Source organism: Pongo pygmaeus, chromosome 6 (genome assembly GCF_028885625.2).
Source record: "Pongo pygmaeus isolate AG05252 chromosome 6, NHGRI_mPonPyg2-v2.0_pri, whole genome shotgun sequence".
Classification (NCBI taxonomy): Eukaryota; Metazoa; Chordata; class Mammalia; order Primates; family Hominidae; genus Pongo; species Pongo pygmaeus.
In genome coordinates, this window is record NC_072379.2 from 68626380 (window position 1) to 68639202 (window position 12823).

Consider the following 12823-nt stretch of genomic DNA (forward strand, 5'->3'; position numbering starts at 1 on the left):
AGCAAGGGGATCTGGGCCAATGATTCTGATCAATGGAACTAGATCCATTTAAAGAAGATATTTAAGTACATAAAACAGAAAAAAAAAAGTAGAATATCTATGAATAGATTTCAGAGGCACCACAGAGTAGAAAGAGGGACTGAGTAATAGAAGAACAAAGGAAGAATGTCTCAATAGACTTTTCAAGATCAAAACAGTGGCATCTACTGAAAAAGCTATAGAAAGAACCCTATGGCCAAAGAGGCAATGAGAATTCATAATGTTACCTGATTTAATTTAATAGTAGAAATCTACATATAGGAAAGAAAGGAGACACAGCGCTTTTGATTTTAACCAAAATGATAAGTAGAAATAAAAATGCACAGCCTCTACTCCCCATTCTTACTTTTAGATCTAAGAGAGACCTATAATATGTACTTCCCGCTGAGAAAATAAAAGAAGGCATGATACAGCACACTCTCTCACTCTTCTCTTTAACCCTCATCTTGCAGTATCCAGTTCTCTCAAGGTGAATGATGGAACCCAACAGCAATTGTAGCACTGACATCCACTTCAATGTGAGTAACAGGCTTTCCCCCTGGAAACTTCACTTACTGCTTGTGAGTATGGGATGTGTACTACAAGACTTTAGGCTCCTGGAATCAGACCTGGATTCAAATCCTAATGCCACCCCTAGCTGAACGACCCTTGGCAAAGTATTTAGCCTTTCAAAGTCTCCACACACCTTCCAGGGGAGAAGGGAGGCAGGACTAGGGAAATATAAACTAAACTGCCAGAGTTTGAGATACAAAATAGATAAAATATGTCTGGCAAAGTGTTTAGAGCACAGGGTGTGTTCAATAGTCCCCAATCCCCTACATAGCATCCCATAGTCACTGGGCCACAAATATAGTACAATGGTCCTTAGCTCTACTCCTTTCTATAAAATGAGGGTAGTCCACACTGCAGGCCTCCAAGTCACAGCGCTGGTTCCCTGCAAGGATTAGTGGAATCAGTCCCTTAAAAGTCTTTCACGCATGGAATATATTTAGGGACTAATTAAGTCAATACCCAGACTAATGTATGTATAGTGATTCATCTTTCAAAGGTTTTCTACTCCTTTCTTATCACTACCACTCATAAATAGACCCTCATTACCATTATTCTGCTAAATCCTGGAAGAGTTTTCTCTTCCAAGGAGTCACCACGACTTCAGTCACTTTCCAATTCAATCCCATCCCTAGAAGGCTATCATGCCTATCCTGGCCAAAAACTCAAACATTTCATTAAGCAATCATTTTTTCTTCTTTCCCTCAGCAGTGGACACCTGTCATTCTTTTTGGCAACGGACAATGGGACCCCATTATTATATGTGGAGAATCCTCTCTTTTATGATATGGAGCCCACATTCAACTGTAGAAGCTATATGCCAGCAGCAACAGCAGCAGTACCTCACAGGACAAATTCTGCAGAGGGATTTTGAGCCTTGTTTCTACTTGAGTGGCTTCAAAGTCAGGTCTGCTGACTTTACCAGAGGTTCTCTTTAAAAAAAAAAAAAAAATAGGGTCTTACTGTGTTGCCCAGGCTGGAGCATGGTGGCATGATCATGGCTCACTGCAGCCTCAAATTCCCAGACTCAGGTGATCCTTCCACCTCAGCCTTCCAACTAGCTGGGACTTCGGGTACACACCATCACGTTCAGGTAATTTTTTCTGCATTTTTTTGTAGCAACAGGGTCGCGCCATGTTGCCCAGGCTGATCTTGAACTCCTGGACTCAAGCAGTTCATCTGTCTTGGCCTTCCAAAGTGCTGGGATTACTGGCATAAGCCACTGTGCCCACCCTATACCACAGATTCTATGAGCTAGTCAATGTAGTGGACATATCCTAAGCTGACCTCCAAGGAGTCATGCCCTTGTATAGTCTGATGTCACTCTCTCACTATTATATTATAGTATGGAAGACTCTTTCTTATCAGACCGGAGCAAGAGAGACTTCCTGGCTAGCTTTAAAAAAGTAAGATGCCATGTTGTAACAGTACCTATGAGAGGGCCACATGGCAAAGAATAACAGCAGCCTCTAAGAGTTAAGGGCAGCCTCTGAATGACAGCCAGCAAGAAAATGGAGGCCTCAGTCCTACAGCCACTATGAGATAAATTCTGCCAATAATAGAAAAGAGCTTGAAAGTGGATCTTTTCCCATTGATCTTCTGTTGGGATTGCAGCCCTAGCCAACACGGGAGATCTCTGGCCAGAGGACCTACTTGAGCTATGTGTGGACTTCCGAGCAATGAAACTGATATGATAAAGGGGTGTTGTGTTAAGCTGTTAAATTTGTGGAAATGTGTTACACAGCAAGAGAAAACAAAGTCAATATCCTCCAACAAATTTATTTGATGCTTATATTAACTAAAGTTAGTTTCCATGACTTGCTACTGAATACCTTGAGTGACACACAGACTATCCAAATCTTCCCTTCTTTCAGCGGTCACTTCAAATTCCAGTCATCACTACTGTACTAGAACTAAACCAGTCCACACCCATCTTCTTATCACAGCTTCTGTAGAGATGTGAAGAAAGTACCATTTCCAGCAACCTCAATGCTCCTCAAGCTCACCAGCAACACGTTATATTCTCTCTGGTGCAGCAAATAATAGATAGTAATTTTCCTCTCTTTGAAGCTCTGAACAAAATTCATCATAGTAAACAGGAAACCACAACTGAACTTTTTTTCAGTACTTGATACTTAATGATTTGGATGAGCTCCTATAAACCATTTGTAATTTAGGGAATGGAAGAGTAAGAATATATATATTAGCTTAATAGAGAGCTCTTGGTACTGTCTGCTTATTCAAGAATACTTGCATAAGACTACATATTACCATTATCTACAGAATTACAATGCTTCCTTCTGCAAGCTGGATAATATATTCCACTGTTAAGTGTAATAATGCTATATCAGAAATCTATCACTTTGGCTGTTACAAATCATGTGGGCAATTATCCTAAAAAAATTCTAGTGGGGTTTGAAGGAGAGGAGATTTGGTGAGATGAAGAAAAAGAACAAGTTTCTGTCCTTTTCTTTTTTAAAAAAAAGTCTGATTTATTCAGATATGAGATCTACATGGAAAGAAACAACTAGATAATTCCATAAACCTTCTGTTCACTTTGATACCTGTAAGTTCAGCCAAAGAAGCAGAGCTGATGAGAGAAATAGACATCCCGACACCCAGAACATGATCTCTGACCATTACTGGCTGCCTCTGGAGTGAATACTCCATTACTGGCCCCCGTCAATACTCTCTCTTCCCAAAAATCAGGTTCTGACTTTTCTTGCCAGTGAGGCTGATGATCCTCAAGCTTGACAACTGTGCTGATAAACTTCAAGAACTGCTTTGATCAGTAAAGGGGCAGTAGGTAGTTAATAGGGTGAGGCCAGCAGGGCAGAGAAATATGTGGACTATGGATTGATTGCAAGAACAAATATTCTGCAGAGGTGTGTGTGCTTCTTTGTTTATTTCAGCAGTAGCTATTAGAGTCATGGTTCTCTCCCATCAACAGGCCAACAGTATGATCCATCCCCTTATGACTATATTGACTGATTTAAAATCTGATCTGCACATACATAAAGATGATCACTTTAAAAATCTAGAAATACATAAATTTATGAAGGTATCATAAGATACAGGAGCAGCTTGCTCTCATAATTAAAATATAGGAAATATAGATGTTACGCTCAGCTTCACACTGATTCACTATGGTGTAACGTTGGGTATATCAGTGTACCTGCCGCCTCCTTCCTAAAATGAGAACAATATGTCACCCTACCTATCTCTCAAATGTTTTGAGGAATCACCAAAAAGTGTAAGAATTATAATAACAAACTGGGAAACAATTGTACATCTCTGCAGATACACACAATAAAAATTAAGTATGATGTCTATTGAAAGCAAAAGGCTTCAAGCAATAAGAGCCCCCACCAACTTAAACAGTAATATAAATTATATTTTAAAACAAACAAAAAAAACCAATGAAGCAAAAATAAAAAGCCACATTTGGATGTAATAACAAAAAATATCCATAACTACAATATTTCACTAATGAGAAGGTACAGATGCTACATACAGAAGGATTTTATGATGTCCATATGTTTCTCAAATGACTCTCCTTGTTAGCTATTTCTCCACATCTCTATTTAAGAATAACCTGCACCTTCCCCACTGAGTGTCTACAAATTATAACGTAATATGTTGTAATATTTAAACAAATTCAAAAAAGAAGTAATTCTAATAAAAAGAAAGGAAAGCTACATAAACCTACATGTAGATATTAATAAAAATCTGAATCTGGTGTCATTCAAATTAGTTAATTAAATAGGTTTATATCTGGTCAGCTGGCCTTAAGATTCAAAACTCCTAAACCTCAAATAGAGTTCATCTATATCTTAAATATATAATTATTTATATATAGTGGCAATAACTTCATAAAACAACTCTTTCTACTATAACGGTTATAGTTAATTTGGTCACCAAACAATCACAAAAATCTATAACCATGTATAAAATTACCTTTTAATTGCAAAAGAGCCATCATTATTTTTACAGAAGACAGCAGTTTAATGTGCTAAACACTCTCTAGTCAGAGTGCTGGTCTGACTCTTCAATAAAGGCCAGCCCAACAGGCTGAACTGCAGAAAGAAAGAAACAGGAAGATCAAGGTTAAAAAAAAAAAATCTGTCTCCTACCCATAAACTGGTATTTAATTTAAAACTCCTTAACTTCCTTCTGCACAACCTTATGTGCATCTAACCGTGTCCATTTTGTAGTAAAGATTATCAATTCACGAGCACAGCTAAGAAAGCATCTCTCTCCCTCTGGCTGGCAGTTTATCAAAAGTCAGACAGGATTCCCACCTTACATGCAACTGTTTAATAGCTAAAACATATATGAAAATACTAGCTTTTTCCCACACAGAAAATGGCATATTCTAAGAAAACACTGCTCTTCTTCAAATGTGCCCCATTCAAACAAAATGGATGAGAATAAATTACAAGCAAGTTTTACAACTGACTAAATTATGTTGTTTCGGAAATATAATATTCTTATTAGCCATTTTAAACATAAATGGTTTCCAGAAGGAACATCAGTAATTTGATGTTTGGGGAATTACATTGGTCCAAACTGGAACAGTGGTTTAAAAGGATAAGGAGAACTAATTATCTGTGGTAAAAGGCAAATATATTAAACAACAAATTTTCAGTCACAATAATTTCCATAATAAATATCAAAAGTACCAAAGAGAAGGTCAAAAGATATCCTTTAAACATGATTTCTAATTTATTAAATGCAACTTATTCTGTGCTGTTGTTAATTACAGGATTAGAAAGATTTCTGGAGCATGAGAAAACATCCAGGCCTTTTCAAATGTCATAAGGTTTTCTTTTGGAAGATTTTTAATGTTTTTTTCCTTTAATATGGGTTCTTTAAGTACGTACTCCCTTTTTCCAGATTTCGATAGTGCCTGCAAGATTTGAAAACATGACTGTGCTCTGAATACCTGTAATTCCTAAATCTTACTCCTTATGAGAAATCTCAGCACAGCAAGAGTATTTAGTTGCATATGCATTGTTATACCATTTGGGGAGAAAAATATTAACTCTTCACTTTCTTTTCTGGTAGAAGTGAAACTTTTTAAGCCTTTCTTACCCCTTTCCCATATTTTACACACACACATACACACCCCACATACATGTAATAATGAATATATGTAGATATCTCATTCCTTATAGGATTTCAAAATGCTACAGTTACTTAAAGCTGAAAGTTCCTTTTAGGAGATTACACACACCTCCCTGGAAGAAAAAACAATTGACAGATCTTCCTGAAATTGGAGCACAGGAGACTCACTAGAGAATTCTCCAAGTCCACATCACAGGAACTGCATCCTCAGCTCTCCGTCGCAGGCCACCTCTCCTGACAACCGCGCCTCGAATCTGGAGAGAGCTCGGTCCCGCTCTGTCACATCACAGACACACAGGCCTGACACCAGCACCTCTCATTGCGGACAAGTGGGTAACGGCTTCAAAGCCAAACAAACGCAGCCTGCTAGGCGCTCAGGGAACGCCCCCGTCCTCCGTTCCCTCTAGTCCCCACTGTGACACCCTCGTATGGCATCTAATTAACCAGTTTACCTTAATAAGCTTACGATTCATCACTCTCCTTCCACTAGTCAAGGAACTGCTTTATCTCCCATCCCATCCCCCAGCCTCCTGAACTTTTCTTAAAACCCAGGATTCTGATGTATTGACTTAAAACTGAAGTCCTCCACGAAACATCAAAGGTACCCCCCAATAGGCGTTGCTCCCCTCAAGCAACACGTTGCCAGTACAAACTTTTCATTCATAGCTCGGCTCCAACATAAACTGGGTGTGTTTGGGGGCGGGAGAGAATCACGCCACCGACCGCTCGCCTCAGTTTGCCTAGCCAAATGTCAGGGTCTGCACCACAAAGATCACCTAGCACCCAACTTCTGACAAAGGTTCCCTTAAACCCACCGGTCTCCGGGCTGCGAGATGCAAGGCAAGTGGCATCAGAGTCCGGACTGAGATGCTGTTAACCTGCGGAACCCGAGAAGGGAATACCACGGCGCATCCTGAGGACCGGTGGCCCCCAATTCCCAGGGCTTTCCTCGAGCACCAGCCGGGGACTCTGCCGTGGTGCCACTCACCTCCGCCCGCTCCTGCTGAGGCTGTCGCGCCCTCCTTCGCTCCGCGCCGGCGACCTCCTAACTTCTCCCCCTTCTCCAAACAGCCATCTTTCGAGGAGGAGAAGAGAATGGTGAGGCAGAAGCAAAAAGGGAATGAAAGTTGACTCGGGGGCCGTCGCTGCTCCTCCAGCCGAGATTTACCGGCCGCGGCGGGCGCTAGAGGAGGAGACCGCGGCGAGAGCGGGGAGAGCGGCGGGCGCGGCGCGGCCGGCTCGGTGCGCGCTGCGCGATGTGCGGGACGCGCCGCCGCCGCCGCCGCCGCGCGGGGGGGGCTCGGGAGGGCGGCAGCGGGCGGCTGCGAGCTGCGAGCTGAGCGGGTGGCGGCGCGCGGAGGATTTGCTAAAAATAGCACTTCTTGTGGAGGGAAGTAGGGGACGGAGGTGGGAGGAGAGGCTCGGCCGGGAGCCCCAGCGCCGCGGAGGCTGGGCGGGGCTGGGTGGGGATAGGAGGAAGGACCCGCGGCGAGAGCGCGGGCCCAGGCGCTGGAGACCCGCAGGGCGGGCCGGGAGGCGCGGGCCGGAGGGGATTACGGGCGCGGGAACACCTGGGCGCGCGGCCGACGCGCTGGGAAGGACGCGCGGGAGGCAGGAGGGCAGCAAGGGCAGCCCGGGGTGGAGCGGAAGAAGGCTTTGGGCTGCACCAGCGTTTCTTTTTCCCCCAGGGGAAGGACCAGGGAGCCTAAGACGAGTTGGGATTTCTGAAGCGAGACATGCCCACGCGAGGCGCGGGGTGATGGTCAGGTGGCGGCCGTGACAGAGAACGGTGCTGGGGAGAAGCCAGGCCGCTGCCTCGCCCTCTCGCGCCCCCCGTGGCTCGGGGAGCCCCGGCCGCTCAGGTGCGCGCCACGCAGCGCCAGCCCGCCCCAACTGAAAGACTTCTTTTTAAGAGGAGGTAGCATTGTGGGGCGGTACCTGGAACGTCCCCACAGATGCGTGGAGCTTGAAGAATCATTCAAGGGAATTTTAAGAGAAAAAATGCTACATTTGGGGTTTGTCAAATGGGAAACGTGAGGGAATATGGTGACTGCTGTTGGAAACATGACTTAGGTATACCGCGTTTTAAGGCTGAGCAGAGAGGACCATTCGCTGTGAAACCAACCCTGAAAGAAGGCGAGCAGAGTTAAAGGGCCGAGAATTAACGAGGTGATCTCCTTCAGTGGTTAGTATTCTTATCTTGGGGATTTTTTTCTACTATAAATGAAGTCTATACTAGCATCACTAGTAGCTGTAGATTCCTTTATGAAGTGTACAATATTAAAATATTTTTTAAGTGTAATCCTAAACATACTTGGCTCACTCAGAGAGGCTAATATTTATGGTGTATGTAATTTGACCGTCAAACGAATTAAAGCTGGTGTCTCTGCTTTTATATTTATGGTTTTCCTCTACGTCAGCTAAAACACAGCTAGCTTATAGATTAATTATATGGATGGAAAGATCAAGAAAGATCTAACCCAGTACTCTCATTTTTAGAGGAGAGAACTGGGATCCATGGGAGTAGTGTGATTTGCCCAAGGTCTCACAGTGGCAGAGTTAAGATTAAAATTTAGGATTAGAGCCTAGGCCTGGTAGCTCAAGCCTATAACCCCAGTACTTTGGGAAGCCGAGGCTGGGGGATTGCTTGAGCCCAGGAGTTCGAGACCACGCTGGGCAAAAAGTGAAACCCCCATTTCAAACAAACAAACAAAAACGTCAGGAATAAAGCCAGACTACCAATTTCATAACAGCAAGATAACTCAAGAAAAGGAGTGGTATGGTAGCTGTACTTTTAAAATAGTTCAGCATTCTTAGGAAGGTAAAAGTGTATGATGGCTAGATTTATCCCTCACTTTGTTCTGATCAAGAATTCACGCTGCAGGAGTGGTCAGCTAGCTTGAAATAAAAATTTAAAAATAAAAAATAATAAAGGTCATACTCCAAAGGCTGTTGGTGCTAGAGCTTCTGCTTAACTTTCTGTCCACACTGAGGATTCTGTTCATTAGCATGATGAATCTTAGTAATGGGTTCTCATTTCATGGATGAAATTGATGATATTGACTCAAGTAGAGATATGTCTGATTTGTATATATGCCAGATATAACTATCTAGTGACCTTTCACCCTTTACCTTTCAAAATGGAGTTAAGAAATGGTCAAGTGTCCAGCCTTTAAGTTTTTGGAGGGTTTTTTTGTTTGTTTGTTTTGGTTTTGGTTTTTGTGGGGGTTTTTTGTTTTGTTTTGTTTTGTTTTGTTTTGTACTTTGAGACAGGGTCTTGCTCTGTCATCCAGGCTGGAGTGCAGCTGTACCATCAGGGTTCACTCCAGCCTTGACCGGGGCTCAAGTGATCCTCTAGCCTCCCAAGTAGTATCTGGAACTAACTTTTTTAGAGATGAGGCCTTACTTTAGTGTCTGGCTGATTTATTTTTTATTTATTTATTTTTTTAAATGATTCTGTTTGCCTACCATTGACTTTAAGGGAAAAATTCTCCCTCTATTGTCTCTCAAGAAGCCTTTCATATAAAGTATGGCTGAAGCACATAAAAGGAAATGTCCCTGGGATTTCACTGGGCATCTAAAACAGATTTTGTGTAATAAAGATGTATATGGCAAAATCTGAATTGAAACTTATTTTCACCTTTTAGGGTGGTGATACCAGGCATAGTTAACCTTCACTTAAGTCTAATGATTTAAGTATCCCATGTCCAGGTCATTTCACAAATGGGAGCAGTCCTCCTCATCATTCTGCTAGATATTTGAATGCTGACTTTGAGTAAGATACATGCTGGGTGCTACTAGAGACTCAAATATTTTAAATTATGATTTAGTTGAAAAGATAATTTATCTTAAAAGTTTTGGTTGGGTTGGCATGTTCTCTGTTCAAACCTATATTATTGCATATATGACACTATATTATAATTTTTTCCTGGTTTTAGTCTCTTGTCAACTGAGCTCTAAGAGGACAAAGATAACTCATTCACATTTTTTGTAGTTTTTTAATACACTATTTTTCAAAACAGTTTTAGATTTACAGAGGAATTCAGAAGATAGTACAGTGAGCCTTGAACAACACAGGGGTTAGGAGAGCAGACCCCCTGCGAAGTTGAAAATCCACATATCACTTTTGACTCTTTAAAAACTACTAATAGCCTACTGCTGACCAGAAGCGTTCTCAAAACATCAACAATTAACACACATTTTGTATGCTATATGTATTATATACTGTGGTCAAACAATAAAATAGTCTAGAGAAAAGAAAATTTTATTATGAAAATCGTAAGGAAAATATATTTATTATTCATTAAGTGGAAGTAAATCATCATAAATGTCTTCATCCTCTTCATCTTCACGCTGAATAGGCTGAAGAGGAAGAGGAAACGTTTGTCTTGTGTCTCAAGGGTGGTCGAGGTGAAAGAAAGTGTGCATATAAGTGTATCCATGTAGTTCAAACCTGTGTTATTCAATGGCCGACTGTATAGAGAACAATATACATGCATACACACATACACACACACACACATAATTTCTCCTGCTATTATCATCCTTCTTTAGTATGATACATTTTCTACAATTAGTGAACTGATATTGGTACATTATTAACTGAGGTCCATAGTTTATCAGATTTTTTTTGTTAGCTTTTACTAATGTGCTCTTTCTGTTTAAGGATCCCATCTAGGAGACCACAATATATTTAGTGATCATGTCTTTTTAGGCTTCTGGCCGTGGCACTTTCTCAGACTTTCTATGTTTTTTACGACCATGACAGTTTTGAGGAATTCCAGTCAGATATATTGTAGGATGCCCCTCTGTAGTAATTTGTCTGATATTTTTCTCATGGTAAAAATAAAGTGATGGATTTTGGAAAAGAAGATTATAAAGTTCTATTTTCATTACATTATATCAAGGGTATATACTAGGCAACATGGTTTGTCCCTGTTGATGATGATCTTAATCGCCTGGCTGAGGTAATGTTTATCAGGTTTCTCCACTGTAAATTTACTCTTTTTTTTTCCCCTTTACATACTATATTCTCTGAGAGGAAGTCATTATGTGCAGCCCACACTTACAGAGCAGAGTTATGACCTCTTCTTTTAGGGCAGAGTATCTACATAATTTATTTGGAAGTGTTAGTCATTCACTTTTTATTTCCAAAGATCAGCACAGAGCCCTCAACATAGTAGGTTCTTACTACATGTGAAATGCAAAAATAGGATTAAACAGAATTTTTCCCCTCAAGAAAGTTTATAGGATCTGGATATCAGCAAAATGGTGAATAAGACTTTCCAATGCTTGTACTCCTGCAGAAACATCAATCTGAACAACTATACATGCACAAAAATACACCCCCCAGGCCATCTGCTGTGGCCCTATAGGCCAGTGAACCCACAGTTCGGGCCTGCTTCGACAGACCTTGGGTCTAGGCCTATCCTGGTAGACCCCAAGCTGCAGGCTAGCTTTCATGGCTTCAAGTACCAAGCCAACACCCATGATCCTTGGCTGCAGGATATAACCCAGAGACTCAGAATCCAGTAGACCCCAGTGTCAGGCCAGACCTCAGGGACTGAGACTCCAGAACCAACCCTGCCGACCCAGGCTACAGACTGGCCATAGTGGACCCAGGACCTAGGCCTGCTCCTGCAGACTCAGCCTCCAGGGCCACCCCAGTGCCAGGCCAGTTTCCAGCCCCATCTTAGTGCCTGCCCATCCCCTGCAGATTGAAGCTCAAAGCACACAGCAGTACCAGGTCAGCCCCTATAGACCCAGGATTGGGGCAGGATCCTATGGACACAGGCTGTAGGCACACCCTCATGAACACAGGCTCCAGGGCCACCCTCATGGACTCAATCAACATGTCCACCCCAGTGGATGCAGACCCCAGGTACAACCCCATAGACCTGGGCACCAGGGCAGCATCCCTGGGAAATCCAGCAGTAACTCTACCTGTGAACCACACCAGATAGCATGCCAGAATCTCTAGACAGACTGACTGGTAAAAGCTTTTCCAGATAAAATGTGTCTGCAAAGATTTTAATAAGTCCCTATTTATTCAAATTAACAGACACCAATACATACTGATAAGGTTCAAGAAAAATCAGGGAAACATGACACCACCAAACAAGGAAAATAAAGCACTAACTAATCCTAAAGAAATTGAGATCTGTGAAATGATTTACAAAGAATTCAAAATAATTCTTTTAAGGAAACTTGGCAAACGAAGGAAATACAGAGAAATAATTCAATGAAATCAAGCAAACAATAAATGATGAAACGAGAAATTTAATAGGGATTAAAATTATCTTTAAAAATCAAATCCTAGAGCTGAAAAACATAGTGAATGAAATAAAAAATACAATAGAGAGCATCAATAGTAAAATTGATGAAGAAAAAGAATCTGTGAATTGGAAGACAGGTTATTTGCAAATATATAAGAGGAGAATATGTAAATAAGAGGAGAAAACAGAAAAAACATAGAAGGAATAAAGAAAGCTTACAGAATTTATGGGAAAGCATCAAAAGAGAAAATATTTGAATTATACCATTTCAAGAAGGAGAGAAAAGAGATAAAGGGCCAGAAAAATTATTATTATTTTTTTTTTTTGAGAGGAAATCTCACTCTGTCATCCAGGCTGGAGTGTGGTGGCGCAATCTCAGCTCACTGCAACCTCTGCCTCCTGGGTTCAAGCAATTCTCCTGCCTCAGCCTCCCAAGTAGCTGGGATTACAGGTACCTACCACCACACCCAGCTAATTTTTGTATTTCTAGTAAAGACAGGGTTTTGGTGAAAAATTTAATATAATCTGGTGAAAGATATAAATATCACTGTATGGGAAGGTCAAAAGTCTCCAATCAGATTCAATCCAAATGAGACTACACCAAGACACATTAAAATCAAACTGTCAAAAATTAAAGAGAAAGGGAGGATCCTGAAAGCAGCAAGAGAAAATAAGCATATCACACAAAGAGGAGTTCTAATAAGGCTAGCAGTGTATTTCTCAGTGGAAACCTTATAAGCCAGGAGAAAGTGGGATTATATATTCACAATGCTGAAGAAAAAAAAAGAAATCTTGCCAATTATGACTACTGATATTCAGCAAAATTGTTCTTT

General features: G+C 41.3%; 1 protein-coding gene across 10 annotated transcripts in view; it reads right to left on the reverse strand.

Annotated features, from left to right (window-relative positions):
* Nucleotides 1-7084, reverse strand: part of HDAC9 (histone deacetylase 9) — a 911013-nt gene extending 903929 nt beyond the window's left edge. For 4 of the 10 annotated variants that reach the window (XM_054496847.2, XM_054496842.2, XM_054496838.2 and 1 more), the window contains exon 1: nt 6704-7020. The gene's annotated coding sequence lies outside the window, so the exon portion shown is untranslated. Of the gene's footprint in view, nt 1-5824; nt 6007-6703 lie in introns of those variants that run through there. The other 6 variants (XM_054496844.2, XM_054496845.2, XM_054496841.1 and 3 more) reach the window with 4 other exon arrangements.
* Between the last annotated feature and the right edge of the window lie 5739 nt (nt 7085-12823).